Here is a 16,657-nt window from a genome sequence, read left to right on the forward strand (position 1 = left end):
ATTACACTGCCAGCATCAAAGCAGAATAGCTGATTGATCTCACAATTGAGCCCTGAAGAAGAGTTATTTGGAATCAAAATGTTAATTCTGTTTCTCTCTCCACAGATGAGTTTTTCCAGGGTTTTCTGTTTTGAACTCACAAACCTCCTGCTTCACCTACTTCCAGCAGTATTTAGCTGCCAGAATGTTATTGCCCTCGCCAAGCCAGCACCTGCCTGATTTATGCAGAGGTGTATGCGTGCTCATTGGATATCTTTTTGGTTCTCGAAAGGCACCATCGTTTCCAAACGACAGACGCTGTGAGTCCTATTTCATGTCATTTGTTTTCTTTGATGTTCCCGCAATATTAAATGTAGTCCTGGCATCTTTTCGGATAGGCATCAGGGGAGCCTATGTTATAATAGACACTATTTGCTTTTTAAACACGACTTTTCATGGAAAGCACTCAACAAATTCAAAGGACAGAAGAAACCAAAGTTCAAGCTATTAAGGAAGAGATTAAAAATGTTCATTATGATGAATAATTATTCTGTATTATAATTCTCATTTGATATCAACCATTATGTTTCTTTGTTGAACACAATAGAATTCCAAAATGGATTTGGCAGAAGTCATTCGCTCATTGAATCTTTAATTTCAACATGAATTATCACATTAAATCCTGCAAATGGAAAGATTGGTTTGCCATATACATTCCATTCAGAAGCTAAATTCCCTTTTTACCTCAAAGCCATCTAGTTCTTTCTCCATAATGCATTCCCATTTCTGCTGTATTACCAGCCCAATGATACAGCCAGAGTTGCAGTGTTGGTCTCTCTTCCTAGAACCGTAGAAATCATTGAAGGAGGCAATTCAACCCATCGTGTTTGTGCTGGCCAACAATTAGCCATCATGCCTAATCCCATTATCCAGTCCTTGATCGGTAGCTTGGCAGACCATGGCACTTCAGTTGCATATAAAAGTTTTAAATATTGTGAGGATTTCTGCTCCTCCTACCCTTTCATGATGTGGAGATGCCGGTGTTGGACTGGGGTGAGCACAGTAAGAAGTCTTACACCAGGTTAAAGTCCAACATGTTTGTTTCAAACATTAGCTTTCGGAGCACTGCTCCTTTCACCTGAGGAAGGAGCGGCGCTCCGAAAGCTAGTGTTTGAAACAAACATGTTGGACTTTAACCTGGTGTTGTAAGACTTCTTGCTGTGCCTACCCTTTCAGGCAGTAGGCTTCAGATTCCCTCTAAACCTTCTATTGCTTAGCATAAATTTGTGCCCCCTGGTTACGGAATGTTCAAACAAGGGGAATAGAGCCTTCTAATCCATTCAATCTGGGCCCCTCATAATGTTATGCACCTACAATTAGGCCTCTCCCCAAACTACTTTCTTGTGTTGTAGTGTATTTGGGGCTATTCTGTCATTTTCCATTGACCACAGCAGTTTGGAATAGGGATTTGGGATGGAATTGTTAAGAGAAGGTTAAGAGGTGACTTAATAGAGGCATACAAAATGATCAGAGGGTTAGATAGGGTGGACAGCGAGAGCCTTCTCCCGCGGATGGAGGTGGCTAGCACGAGGGGACATAGCCTTAAATTGAGGGGTAATAGATATAGGACAGAGGTCAGAGGTGGGTTTTTTACGCAAAGAGTGGTGAGGCCGTGGAATGCCCTACCTGCAACAGTAGTGAACACGCCAACATTGAGGGCATTTAAAAATTTATTGGATAAGCATATGGATGATAAGGGCATAGTGTAGGTTAGATGGCCTTTAGATTTTTTCCATGTCGGTGCAACATCGAGGGCCGAAGGGCCTGTACTGCGCTGTATCGTTCTATGTTATGGGCCAGGGTTTAGAGAATTCCAAAGTGTATCATGGAGTTCACCTGACCCACAACTTTTAATAGATTGTGGCATGGGGAGCGCATACGGCTCACTGTACAGGTATGGTACAGCAGAAAATGGACCAGTAGTTTTTTAAAACAAAACAATCTTTATTCTATGAACTCAAGTTAACCTTTTTAAAACAAACAGTGAATATCTTAGCAACCAGTAAATCAAATACACCCCCCAAACAATACAACACTAAATAACCTGTGTGCTGTATGTGCTGTATACATCCAAAAGACTTGACAAACCTTCAAACAGGAGCACATTAGATTTATATTCAATACTGAGAAGATTTATAATTCTTCTGAATTCACCAAATGATCCATAGTCTTTGGATGACAGAGATCACAGCAGTGCAGCTCATTTTTAACTTCAGATTCAGTTCACTGAAAAACACAAACACACCCAAGCTCTTTCTCAAACTGAAACTAAAAGAAGTAGAGCTCAGCTCCACCCACACTCTGATATCACTCCAGTAACATGAGCAGCTCCATTTCTTTAAGGTACATTTCTTAAAGGTACATTTCTTAAAGGGTACTCTCACATGACACAATTTAATGGCCATGTTGCGCTTAAGTGAGAGCGCAACAAGGCTATTTAATCGCAGGGCAGGCCAAAATTGAGAACCACGCTGGGCGCCGATCTGGTGGTGATCTAAGTGGACCACTCCCATTGGCCAAATCACGATCCCACCATAACGTGGCGAGAAACCAATATTCACCACTTAAGCCCAGCCTCGGTCAGGGTGGGCAGCCATCGTGAGAGGAGGACTTGCAGAGCCCGGGCAGCCGCCCTTGGCTACGGCATGGTTTCGGGAGGGCGGATGAGTGTCTCAGCACCCGTGCGTCTGTCAGCCACCCCTGGACCATGTGGTCACGTACTAGGGGCAACTCCAGCCCGCAGATCAGGAAAACAGGTCCAGATAGCAGAACGTTAGAATAGTGGGCCTGCCAAAGGCGATTGAAGGCAGAGACCCAACGGGCTACATAGGCCAAATGCTTGGCAAGCTACCGGCTCTCCAAACCACCAGAAATGGGCAGGTCGCTTCGACCCAGGCCCAAAGCCAGGGAGCAGCCCAGAGTGATTATCACCAAGTTGTACCGGTTCCAGGACTGGGATAAAAATCCAAAGGTGGGCCCGTCAGATGAGATCGGAAGGTGTGAAGGGAAGAAGATAAGGGTGTACCAGGACATTGAGGCAGACCTGGCAAAAAAGAGGGGTGAGTTCAACAGAGCAAAATTCAGCACTCTACAAAAGTGGGGTGCGATTTGGGATGTTATTCCCGGCCAGACTCTGGGTAACATTCAAGGGAAAGGAACTCTATTTTAACACCCCACCGGAGGCTGATGTGTTTGTTAAACCGAACAAATTGGGTGAGGAACAATTGCAACAACAATAAAAGCTGCAGGGATGGAAAAAATAATCGGAAGAAAGAGCGGAGGGTATACCGCAGACAGAGACAATAATATCACAAACTGTTTGCATATGTTTTCTGTTTTACGCAGGACTGTGTTGCCCCGTTTTCGGGCTCGTCTCCTCCCCTCAATGTGATGAGGGGGAGCAGAGCAGGGGGGGGGTGAGAGTGAGAAAAGAAGACAAGAGGGTGAGATAAGGGGTGGAAGGAGGAGTGTAAAGAAGAGCCAGAGCCATACAAGTACTGGGAGGGGAGCCACCGTACTAGCGGGGTGGGCCACAACGGGAGGGCAGAAAGAAAGGAGGGCCGCAGTGCACATCTCACGGGAGAGGGCGCGCCTGACACAAAGAGGAGACGGGCACAGAACAGAAGGGAGGGAAGAATACGGGGGGGGGGGGGGGGGGGGGCATCGGGGGAAGAGGGACATGGGCTGGGGGGGAAGGGGTCGGGAGAGAGCTCAGAACAAAAAAGAAGCAAAGGTAAAGTTGAGATAGAGAAACAGACCGGACACAGGCCTCGGCAGGCATGGAGCAGGGCGAGGAACCCAGATGGTGCCGAAAACAGCCACTCGAGAGGACATCATGGCAAAGGGAGACCCCGGAATTCAGGAATGCATCCACATGACGTACACATAATTGCCGGCCATGTTGGGTGCCTGCTGGACAAAGGGAAACCCAGGATCGCTGAGGCCCCACCTCATGGGGAGAGTGGCGACCGCGGCCATTTTGGACGGCCCCCTAACAAAGGGAAACCCCGGAGTACAGGGGCTCGTCCAACAGGTAAGTATGGGTGATCCCACAGGACCGGGGGGTCAGTAACCCCCCCACCAGGATTGTTACCTGGAATGTAAGGGGACTAAACGGTGCAGTGAAAAGATCCAGAGTCTTCACCCACATAAGAAACCGAAAAGCAGACATAATTTACTTACAAGAGACACGCCTGAGGGAGAAGGACTGACTGCTGCGAAGGAAGGGCTGGGTGGGACAGACATACCACTCATGTTACGGGGAGAGTGCAAGGGGAGTACGATGCTAATCAACAAGAGGACAAAGTTTACAGAAACTAAGACAGTTACGGACCCAGGGGGTCGGTGCACCATGGTCAGTGGTGTCCTGGAAAGGGCACCGATGGTACTGGTAAATGTGTACGCTCCCGACTGGGGTGACAAAGAATTCATAAAGAAGACCATGGCGTAAATCCCTGACATTGACACACACTGACTGACTGTGGGGGGTGACTTTAACTGCGTGCAGAACCCACTGACCGACTGATCAAACCCCAGAACGGGGCAAAGGACTGGCATGGCTAGGGAAGTAGGAACTTTTATGGAGCAGGTGGGGGCGGTGGACCCATGGAGGTTCCTGTACCCAGGAGAAAAGGAATTCTCACAATTCTCGCAAGTGCACAAGGTGTAAACCCGTATCGACTTCTTTGCAGTGGAGAAATGGGTGCTTCCAGGGATCACGGGAGCGGAATACTCCGCGATCATCATCTCCGACCCCGCTCCACACTACATGGATGTGAGGTTGGAGGCAGGCCGTGCCCAGCGCCCCACATGGAGGCTGGACACGGACCTCCTGGCCAACAAGGCCTTCTGCAAAAAACATCGCGGGCCATAGGCAATTATGTTCATAACAACCAAAACGGGGAGGTCTCACCCTCCATGTTTTGGGAGGTGCTGAAGGCCGTGATTAGAGGAGAGATCATAGCCCACAAGGCAAGTAGAAATAGGGAAGAGAGGGTGGCCGGGCGACAACTAGTGGACTCCATTCTGGAAGTCGGCAGAAAATACTCCGAGGCCACGACCATAGAGCTGCTGGCAGAGAGGAAGTGGGGGGAGTCAGAAGGGGGGAGCTGGAAGCACCAATAGATTTGGGAGAAATCATGGAGAGCTTCAGCTCCATGCACGTGAGGAAGGCACCGGGACCCGACGGGTTCCTGGCAGACTTCTACAAAGAATTTGCATCAGTCCTGGCCCCAAACCTAAGGGACATGTTCGTGGACTCACTGGCAAGGGGCACTCTGCACCCCACGCGAGCGCAGGCCACAATTTCACTGATACCCAAAAAAGACAAAGACCCGATGAAATGTGGATCATACAAACCCATTGCTCTGCTGAATGTGGACGCAAGTATACTCACAAAGGTCCTGGCCTACAGGCTGGAGGGCTGCGTATCGGTGATGGTCGCAGAGAACCAAATGGGCTTTGTCAAGGGTAGGCAGCTCACAGTGAATACCGTGTGGCAGTATGACCGGAGGCACTACGGTACCTGGGAGTGTGAGCTACCATTGGTGGAGAAGGCTCGCTGCTCATTGGCCCAAGTGTTTGCATTTCATTGGTCGGGATGTAAGGTAGCTCCGCCCAATGAGGCGGGGTATAAGAACCCGTGATTTCAGCAGCCAACCTTCTTTCTGTACTCGAGCTGCTGGGGAAACATCTTGTTGATTAAAGCCTTCAATTCGGACGACTCCTTCGTTTCAGTAGTTATTGATCGCGCAACAATTTGATCAACAAGATTTTAAAGGATGGAGCTCCGCATCGAGCCGGAGTGTCTACGACTTAGCCCCTATGCAGCTAACGCGGCAGTACGTTCAAGCATAGGCTAGCTTGTTTTAATAGCTATCTCAGCACGGCAGAAAACGTACCGACAAGGGAGCAGAAGCTACACATCCTCCACTCGTCCGTCGGCACCGCCATCTACACTCTCATCGAGGACACGTCCGGCTACGACTCTGACGTGGAACTGCTTAAAGGACACTTCATCCGGCCGGTAAATCAAGTTTACGCTCGTCACTTGCTGGCTACGAGGCAGAAGATCCCTGGTGAGTCATTAGACGATTTTTACCGTGCGCTCCTTGTACTGGGGAGGAACTGCGGCTGCCCGCAAGTTTCTGCTAATGAGCACACCGAACTGTTAATCCGAGACGCCTTTGTTGTGGGTATGCAGTCCCCACAGACCCGCCAGAGACTGTTAGAGAAGGAAACTTTGAGCCTCACGGAGGCATGGGCCCTCGCGAACTCTCTAGATATTGCGTACAGAAACACCCGTTCATTCGCACCCGCCCGCGTGGCGACCCCCAGGGCAGCGTGAAATTCAGCTTCCCCTTCCCCTATGGACTCTGAATCACCCCAGGACTGCGCTGCGAGATGCCCTGGAAACCTCGCTGGGCCCCGTTGCTACTTTGGTGGACAGGCAAAACACCCCCAACAGTGTTACCCAGCCCGATCGGCAACGTGCAAGGACTGCGGTAAGAAGGGCCATTTTCTGTCCGTTTGCCAGGCCAAGGCAGTTGCTGCGGTCCCGGGCAGCAACGGCTTGACATCACCTCGTCTATCTCCAAGGGCCCCATGCTGCCCTCGAACTTCTCTGTCCCCAACCCCCAATGCCACGTGTGGCCTCCGGGCACCGCCATCTTGTGTTTCCGACGCCACGTGCGGGGGACGGACGCTGCCATTTTGTCCATCCCCCGCCATGTGCGACCAGTGGGCGCCGCCATCTTGGATCGGCTACGAGGACCCCGGCGCGGGTCACTACGCACCGCCCGATGACGACTCGATCTGCCACGACTCGCTTCAGTCACCTTGGACCAGTCTCGACCCCGCACCCTCTCTATTGCGACGACGAAGGTCCTGCTCAACGGGCACAAAACGACCTGCCTGCTGGATTCTGGGAGCACGGAGAGTTTCATACACCCTGCCATGGTAAGTCGCTGGGCTCTTCCTGTCTATTCAGTAAAGCAAAAAATTGCCCTGGCCTCTGACTCCCATTCGGTTGAGATCACGGGGTATTGTATAGCGGACATCACGGTCCAGGGGAGGGAGTTTAAAAATTACAGGCTCTACATCTTCCCCCTCCTCTGCGCGGCCGCACTCCTCGGGTTAGACTTCCAGTGTAACCTCCAGAGCCTAACATTTAAATTTGGCGGCCCTATACCTCCCCTTACTGTCTATAGCCTCGCGACCCTCAAGGTCGATCCCCCGTCCTTGTTTGCAAACCTCACCCCTGACTGCAAACCTGTCGTCATCAGGAGCAGAAGATACAGTGCCCAGGACCGGGTCTTCATCAGGTCCGAGGTCCAACAGCTTCTGAAGGAAGGGGTCATCGAGGCTAGTAACAGCCCCTGGCGAGCACAAGTTCTGGTGGTAAAGACCGGGGAGAAGAATAGGATGGTCATAGACTACAGTCAGACCATCAACAGGTTTACGCAGTTGGACGTGTACCCTCTCCCCCGTATATCCGACCTGGTCAACAGGATCGCACATTACAAGGTCTTCTCCATGGTAGACCTGAGGTCGGCCTACCACCAGTTCCCCATCCACGCGAGCGATCGCAAGTACACTGCGTTCGAGGCGGACGGGCGTCTCTACCACTTTTTAAGGGTTCCCTTCAGTTTCACAAACGGGATCTCGGTCTTCCAACGAGAGATGGACCGAATGGTCGACCAATACAGTTTACGGGCAACCTTCCCGTATCTCGATAATGTTACCATCTGCGGCCACGATCAGCAGGACCACGACACCAATCTCCGCAAAATCCTCCGAACCGCAAAACTCCTGAATTTGACCTATAACAAAGAAAAATGCATGTTCAACACCGACCGCCTAGCCATCCTCGGCTACGTAGTGCGAAATGGAGTGATAGGCCCCAACCCGGAACGCATGCACCCCCTGATGAAGCTCCCCCTCCCCCGCTGCTCCACGGCCTTGAAGCGCTGCCTCGGGTTTTTCTCTTATTACCGTCAGAGGGTCCCCAACTATGCCGACAGAGCCCGTCCTCACATCCAAACAACCACTTTCCCCCTGCCGACGGAGGCCCGCCAGGCCTTCAGCCGCATCAAAGCGGATATCGCAAAGGCCACGATGCACACCATCGATGAGTCCCTCCCATTCCAGGTCGAGAGCGACGCGTCTGACATAGCTCTGGCAGACACCCTCAACCAAGCGGGCAGACCCGTGGCCTTCTTTTCGCGCACCCTCCATGCTTCCGAAATCCGCCACTCCTCGGTCGAGAAGGAAGCACAGGCCATAGTAGAAGCTGTGCGACATTGGAGGCATTACCTGGCCGGCAGGAGGTTTACCCTCCTCACAGACCAACGGTCGGTGGCCTTCATGCTTGACAATGCACAGCGGGGCAAGATAAAAAACGACAAGATCTTGCGGTGGAGGATCGAGTTATCCACCTACAACTACGACATCTTGTATCACCCTGGGAAGCTAAACGAGCCTCCCGATGCCCTGTCCCATGGCACCTGTGCCAACGCACAAGTGGACCGCCTCCGAGCGCTCCTCGACGACCTCTGCCACCCGGGGGTCACCCGCTTCTTCTATTTCGCGAAGACCCGCAACCTGCCCTACTCCATCGAGGAGGTCAGGACAGTCACCAGAAACTGCCACATCTGCGCGGAGTAGAAGCCGCACTGCTACCGCCCCGATAAAGCGCATCTGATAAAGGCTTCCCGTCCCTTTGAATGCCTCAGCATGGACTTCAAAGGTCCCCTCCCCTCTACCAACCGCAACACGTACTTCCTCAACGTGATTGATGAGTACTCCCGTTTCTCATTCGCCATCCCCTGCCCCCACATGATCACAACCACCATCATAAAAGCCCTCCATTTTTTTTTTGTCCCTGTTCGGATTCCCCACCTACATACACAGTGATAGGGGGTCCTCCTTCATAAGCGACGCACTGCGTCAATTCCTGCTCAGCAAGGGCATTGCCTCAAGCAGGATGACCAGTTATAACCCCCGGGGTAACGGACAGGTCGAGAGGGAGAACGGTATGGTCTGGAAAACCGTTCTACTGGCCCTACGATCCAGAAATCTCCCAGATGCCCTCCACACCATCCGGTCTCTACTCTGCACTTCTACAAATCAAACTCCTCACGAATGCCTTCTTGTCTTCCCCAGGAAGTCTTCCTCAAGGACCCCACTCCCGACCTGGCTGGCAGCCCCTGGGCTCATCCTGCTACGGAAACACGTGCGGGCACACAAATCGGACCCGTTGGTCGAGAGGGTCCAGCTGCTCCACGCTAACCCGCAATATGCGTGTGTGGAGTACCCTGACGGCCGACAAGACACAATCCTCTCTACGGGACCTGCCGCCTGCCGGATCCCCGCCATCGCCCTCGTCACTGGCCCCACCCACCTCCCCACAGGCTATGGCGGGACCCCCCCCCCCCCCCCCAACTGCAACTGCTCCCTGCAGACGCTCTCCTCCCTGGTCCGCCAACACCCTCACCTGCGCTGCCTGGAGGAATAGACCCCCCCGGCCCGGCCCTCACCAGCGCCGTCTAAGGGTATTGAAACCTCCACAAGGACCGGATCATCGCTCCCGGAGTCATGGACGCCCGCATCCCCATCAACATCTCCGACGAAGCTCCGTCAGTCGCAGGGGACGTCTAAGACCCCCGATCGTCTGATCGAGTCGATATGAACTCTTAGTGGATTTTTTTTCTTCTCTGTCTCTGTAAATATTTGCCATGTTGATAACACAACACGTTGTACATAGTTACGGGCCAGTGGGCAGCCGCCGTTGGAGTGAGGTATAGTCTCATATCACTAGTCATACTACCAGTAAATTGTCCCACCCGCACTGGACTACCAATCATGGCTGGATGCCCAAGCAGCCTCCCAGTTCCTTTCTCAACAAGGGGTGAATGTGGTAGTATGACTTGAGGTACTACGGTACCTGGGAGTGTGAGCTACCATTGGTGGAGAAGGCTTGCTGCTCATTGGCCCAAATGTTTGCATTTCATTGGTCGGGATGTAAGGTAGCTCCGCCCAATGAGGCGGGGTATAAGAACCCATGTTTCCCAGCAGCCAACCTTCTTTCTGTACTCGAGCTGCTGGGGAAACACCTTGTTGATTAAAGCCTTCAATTCGGACTACTCCTTAATTTCAGTAGTTATTGATCGCGCATCACACAGCTCACAGCTGAACGCAAAAATGACACCCCCCCCACCCACCCCGGGGATGAACACCAGAGGTGACCGTCTCCCTAGATGCCAAAAAGGTCTTCGACAGTCGAATGGAATTACCTTCTCAAGGTACTGGAACGGCTTGGGAACCGCCCGGGTGAGGCTCCTGTACAACGCTCCCAAAGCGAGTGCCTGAACTAACACCACCAGCTCTGAATATTTCCAGCTGCGTAGAGGAACAAGACAACGCTGCCCCCTGTCCCCACTATTGTTCACGCTAACGATCGAACCACTGGCGATAGCCCTGCGGGATGCGGAAAGTTGGAAGGGCATCTGGAGAGGAGACAGAGAGCAGAAATTTTCACTCTATGCAAATGACCTACTCCTCTAAGTCTCAAAGCCACAGGAGGGACTGAAGGCTGCACTGCAGATCCTGAAGAAGTTTGGAACCTTTTTGGTCTACAAACGTAACCTGGGCAAAAGCGAAGCATTCCCTGTGAACCCAAATGGGGGACGGGCAGAGCTGGAGGGGCTCCCACTTAAAACAGATTGCGTTAACTGGTGTTCCAGATAGCCAGAGACTGGACACAGATCCACAAGTGGAATCTGACCAGCCTGGTGAAGGAAGTAAAAAAGGACCTGCAGAGGTGGGGCTCACTCCCACTCTCCCTGGTGGGGAGAGTGCAGACGATCAAGATGGACGTACTGCCGAGGTTTCTCTTCCTGTTTAGATCCATCCCGATCTTCATCCCCAAAGCCTTTTTCCAAAACGTAGACAGCCTAGTCATGGCTTTTGTGTGGGGAGGTAAGAACCCGAGAATTCCCAAACCGACACTGCAAAGAAGGAAAATCAAAGGGGCTTGGCTTTCCCGAACCTACAATACTACCACTGGGCAGCAACGGCTGAGGGAGTGAGGGGGATGGTTACACAAACCCAACACAGAGTGGGTACAGCTGGAGGAGACCTCCTGTAAAGGAACCACCCTCCGGGCCCTGGCCACAGCAGCACTCCCATCCCCTTCAACAAGATACACAACAAGCCCAGTGGCAGCAGCCACGCTGAGAACGTGGGCCCAACTGAGACAACATTTTGGGCAAACTGAAATGTCCACCAGGGCCCCATCTGCAACAATCACAGATTCCCCTCAGCCATGCTAGATACCACCTTCAAACGATGGAGGCAGGACGGGGACACACTGACGGTCAGGGACTTTTATGTCTGGCACAAACAGGCAACACTGAACAAACTGATGAGGAAGTGGAAACTAACAAAAGGACAGGAAATGAGGCACCTCCAAATAAAACACTTCCTCCGCAAAAAGAGTGTAGGGTACCCCGGGGTCCCAGAAACCACACTACTAGAGGATCTGATAGGCACAAGCAGCAAGGAGGGGGGCTATGTGGGAAAATATACGGACAGCTACTCGACAGAGCCCGGACTCCACTGGACGAGACCAGACAAAAATGGGAGGATGAACTGGAGACAGAGGTAGGATGGGGACTCTGGAGGAAAGCAGTGAGTGGGGCCAACTCCACCTCCTCCTGCCCAAGGCTCAGCTTAATAAAGCTGAAAGTGGTGCACAGAGCGCACCTGACTAAAACCTGAATGAGCAGATTCTTCCCGGAGGTGAAGGATAAATGTGAACTGTGCCAGGGGGGCCAGCCAACCACACACACATGTTCTGGGCTTGTCCCAAACTTGCTGGGTTTTGGACATCCTTTCTGAGGCAATGTCCAAGGTTGTGGGCGTGACGGTGAAGCCATGCCCAATAGTGGCAATCATCGGGGTATCGGAGCAACCAGAACTACACATGGGGAAGGGGGCCATCGCCCTTGCTTTCGCTTCCCTAACCGCATGTCAGAGAATCCTGCTCGGCAGGCGATCGGCAGCACCACCCACAGCTGCAGACTGGCTCGCTGACCTCTCAGAATTTCTCTACCTGGAGATAATTAAGTATGCCATCCAAAGGCCTGAGGAAGGCTTCCTCGATACTTGGGGGCTTTTTGTCGGCCTGTTCCTAAACATGTTTGTGGCCAGCAACGAGGAGTATGTTAAGAATTAAAACCAAGATAGACGAGGAACCAAAGATAGACTGTGCAATCTGGGGGGGGGGGGGGGGGGGGGAAGGAAGGTTTGGAAACCACAAAAAGAAGAGAAGAGGAGGGAAAGTGGTAACCCCCCACCCCCTGAAAATAAAAGCAAAGCACAGCTGGAGCCAACGGGGGGAGGTGGGAAGGGACAGGGGGAGTGGGCAAGGGAGGGGGGGAGCAAGGGGTTGGCGGCAGGGTGGAGGGACCGTCGACCAATCCAGAGGGCGGCAATTAAAAGAACGATAAAATAAACCTTTCTGTACAAAGTAAATTAATGCGGGTAAGAAAAATGTGATGTATATATACAGTTGTTTATAAATATGAGAAATGCCAATAAAAAGATTTTTTAAAAAAGGTTTGAAGTCCGAACTCTGGCATCCTCGAGATCAAGGCCATGCGGGATTTTGGTTTTTCTGGATTTTGGGTTTTCTAGTGGAAAGGCTGCTTCACGTTTTTTATTGGGTAAATGGCTATAACGTGGTGGCAAATCAGTGAACTACCACCCAAATGGAATTTTTTGTTTGGTGGTGTGAGATTAATTTCTGAATTTTTCCATATGTTTTACCAGTCTGATATTAGCTTCACAAATGACAAATCCCTTAGTAGCAGGTGCAAAAACAACTTACAGCTCTAAGTTGGAGAAAAACAACATTTTTCTGGTTGTCATATCCAACAGGAGTCTATTTCTTTATTGTGCTTGCTGCTTTTCACAGGTGTATCCCACACAATGGGCTGGATTCTCCGCAGCCCCGTTCCAATATCGAGTTTAGCACGGGGGCAGAGAATCAAATTTCACGACGGAATCGGGCCCGGCGCCGCTCCGACGATTCTCCGGGCCCCGAATATCCGCGCGGCTGGGGGGGGGGGGGGGGGGGGGGGGGGGGGGGGCATTGCCAGAGGCCCGCCCAGCGAACCTCCGCTCCCAACCAGCCGAGTTCCCGACAGCATGGAACTAACATGCTGTGGCCGGTCGGGACTCTCGCGTAGCGGCTGCAGATTCAGTCCACGGTTGCCCTGGTGGGGGCTGGGGGGGATCAGGTACCCGGGGGGGGGAGCCTTATCGGCGGCCGGGGGACAGATCAGGCCGGTTGGATCCTTGGGCGCGTGGCTGATCGGGGGGGCCTCTATTCTTCAGCTGGCTCCGCGGTCCGGGTCTGCCATGGTGCTCGGTGTGGCCGCTGGAGGCCGTCACCTTGCGCATCGGAACCAGAAGTGCGAGGGTCCGCATCCGCAACTGAAGCTGCGAGAATCATTCTGTGTGCCTGCTAGCCCCCTAAAGATAAGTGAATCGGCTGGTATTTTTGTCAGGAAACGCGGGAGTAGAACGCCTGCGTTTTTACGCCGGCGTGGGCACATAGCTCCTTTTTTGGGAGAATCCAGTCCAATGTGGGCAGGACATCACGCTTCTCCATGAGCAGGTTCTGAGTTGGAGAAGAGACATAAAATAGCACGTACAGGATTCCCTCCAGGATCCCGCCTGCCCCAACCTGGATGTGATTTTATGGTCGATGGACAGGGCTTCAGATGGAGCATCTGCCCAAACCCAACTTAAAGCCTATTAAGTGGCCACTTAAGGGCCAATTCCCTCCCAGCCTCAAATTGTAGGCTGGCATACACCCGATGACTGAGGATGGGAAACTGAGGAAGTTCTCACTCTCTATTTTGAGCAGGAAGTGGGGGATTGTCTCCATTGGAAAGGCCGTTCGGACCGGGGGCGCCCTCCCCTCATGGACCTGATGGTGGAAAGTCTGCCGGAATCGCTGAGCGCTTGCCATCCTGAAAAATCATGCCAATATGCATTTTCTGTACCTGCTTTGCCTACCCAACCCTGTGTGTACACAATTCCAACTGATTCTGTCCTGTGGGATCAGCCCAGCACTGTCCTCTTCAGTCCTACGCTTAGTCTGTTCCAGGAATGATGCCCAGTTCTCTCGAGAGTAAAATGTCCAATTTCCAGTCAATTCCAGTTTTTGGACAGCTGGATTTTGGGTACCATGAAGATTGGTTGGAGAGCAGGTAAGCAGGCATCATTGTTTGGAATAAGAGCATGTAACTATTTCATGTTAGAATCAGAGGCTTTGCAATCAGCAAGCGTAGGATTGGAGGCTTCAGAGTCAGTTAAGGGGTTGAGTCAGCCTCAGGAGATTGGAGGTGAATGGGGGATTAGGGGCCTAGCTATCAGGGTTGAAAGCTGTGCGGCAGGCTAAGGTGGGCCTGCTTTTCAAGGTCATGAAAATTAGGAGTGGAAGAGGCAATGATTGTGGGAAGTATTTATGCCAAGCTTAGTGTTGCACTAATGATCTGAAGGTATTAACCACCTAATTTTTATATAAGAAAGGCCAAATGCCTGCTTCAGACATGGATAAAAGAATCCTGTTTTTATATCATCGCAACACCACACTTCGGTTTCGATATATTCGCTTGCTTCCTGACTGACATTTTGGAACCTTAGGAGACCAGCTAGTCCCTGAAAATATAAACATGACACAGTCCAATTGAACAAAATCTTAAGGAATTCTAGTATTGATGGTTTGATCTTCAATCTCATCCTCACCCAAAGCATTTCATCGCTGCCATTTCGCAGCTTAGAGCAGACCTGATATTAATTCACAATGGTTTGTGATAAGGATATGTATGCTTTCATATTTGTCTGCCTTAAATTTCTACTTTTTGTATACGATAGAAAAATAAATAATTTACTCCCCTATCAAGAAGAGTAGGGTGAGAATGAAGAGCTCACTTCTTTTAGAACGAGGACCTCTCTTTTTGTAGCCCTCGTACCAGGGCAGAAAGAGGAAGTCATTTCAACAGCTGTGAGGACGTAAGCCTAAGGTTTGTTGGAGAGAGTTTGGATTCACTCAAGGAATAAAATGCCAAAACCAAATCTCTTGTGGCTCTGAGAAGTCTTGCACATCATGAAAGTGGGAGCCAAACTGTTCTGAGACATTCTGAGCTCTTGAAAGGTGCCACAAGTTTCCTCTTTATGCCAAGTTTTGTAACATCATTTCTGCTATTTATTTAGAATAATGGAATTGAGTTCCACAGAAAAAACAGCAGGTTGATACATTTATGCTTTGCCATGGGCTTTTAGTGTGTTTGTATTAAGAAAGGAAAAATCAATCAATCCCCCTGCTCTAAAGTTGTCAGACTGAGCAGGAATAAAATAAAGCTATTTCTTGATTTATCTTCAACCGCATCCATTGTTATGACTCAATTTTTCCCATTTAATAGCAGATATGTTCTAAGCAGTCTCAATTATCGTTGTTGATCTGATGGATGTCAAGTTGGCCTGAACTGTGCAAAATGATTCTTTCCCACTCTGAGCAGAGCAAGTTTTAGCCTAGAAATGGCTGTCTGAGATTTCAACACACTTATTTGACAATCCTTTGTCTACTGTTTTAACTGAACTGTGAAACCTTTTATTTTTAATCAGTTGACACTTTTTAAAAACAACCGAAAGAGGACTGTCTGACATCTTCCTGGTTGATATTCTAATACTGTAAATAATGGTTTCAAAGGGTTCAGATTTAATCTAATAAAAGAAAGATCTGTGCAATCTAATTCTTCTCAGGATCTATTTTGAAGTTGATAATCAGCTGAAAATCGTCTTTCTTTTGGCCTGCTACCAAGTTAATGATGTGACCTTGTAAATCCATTTCAACGAATTCCCAGACAAATGCTTCACTGAGGGCCTACTACTTATCAGAGAAATAGGTTACTCATCTTGTGTGAGTGGTGCATTGAATCTTCCTCTACAATATCGATCAACCATTACTGACAGGATTGTAGAAATAAGCTGTGCGGAGGTGATAGTCTGTCTTGATTGCCTGATTTATCTTGACAAAACTTAGTGAACATGGCAAAGATACAACATTACCAAAATAAGCATCATTCATTTGCATGTCAGTTTGATTCAGGACATAGCACTCTTACCCCTGTATTTGCCAAATCTCACTTGAGCATTTAATCCAAGCTGATATTTTAAAGCAGTATTGAAGGAGCGGTGTATTGTCAGAGGCACTCTTTTACGGATGAGGGTCCTGTTCTCTCATAGGGATCTCATGGCAATATCTGATGAAGAGCAAATGCCGATTTCCACTAATCATTGTTCCTCAACCAACACTATTAAATATGTTCATTCTCCACTTCACTGCCACTCTGAGACCCCTGTCTTTGACTTCCTGCACTGGCCCAATGAAATACAGCATAAGGTTGTGCAAAAATGCCTCATCTATCAACTAGATACTTTACAGCCTGCCAGACTCAACATTTTGTTCAACCTTTTGGATCATAATCTTTGCCCCCCGTTCTTTTATCACAATATCAACTGTTGCTACTGTTTCTGCTATTTCCAT

Source organism: Scyliorhinus canicula, chromosome 11, assembly GCF_902713615.1.
Source record: "Scyliorhinus canicula chromosome 11, sScyCan1.1, whole genome shotgun sequence".
In the NCBI taxonomy this organism is placed as follows: Eukaryota; Metazoa; Chordata; class Chondrichthyes; order Carcharhiniformes; family Scyliorhinidae; genus Scyliorhinus; species Scyliorhinus canicula.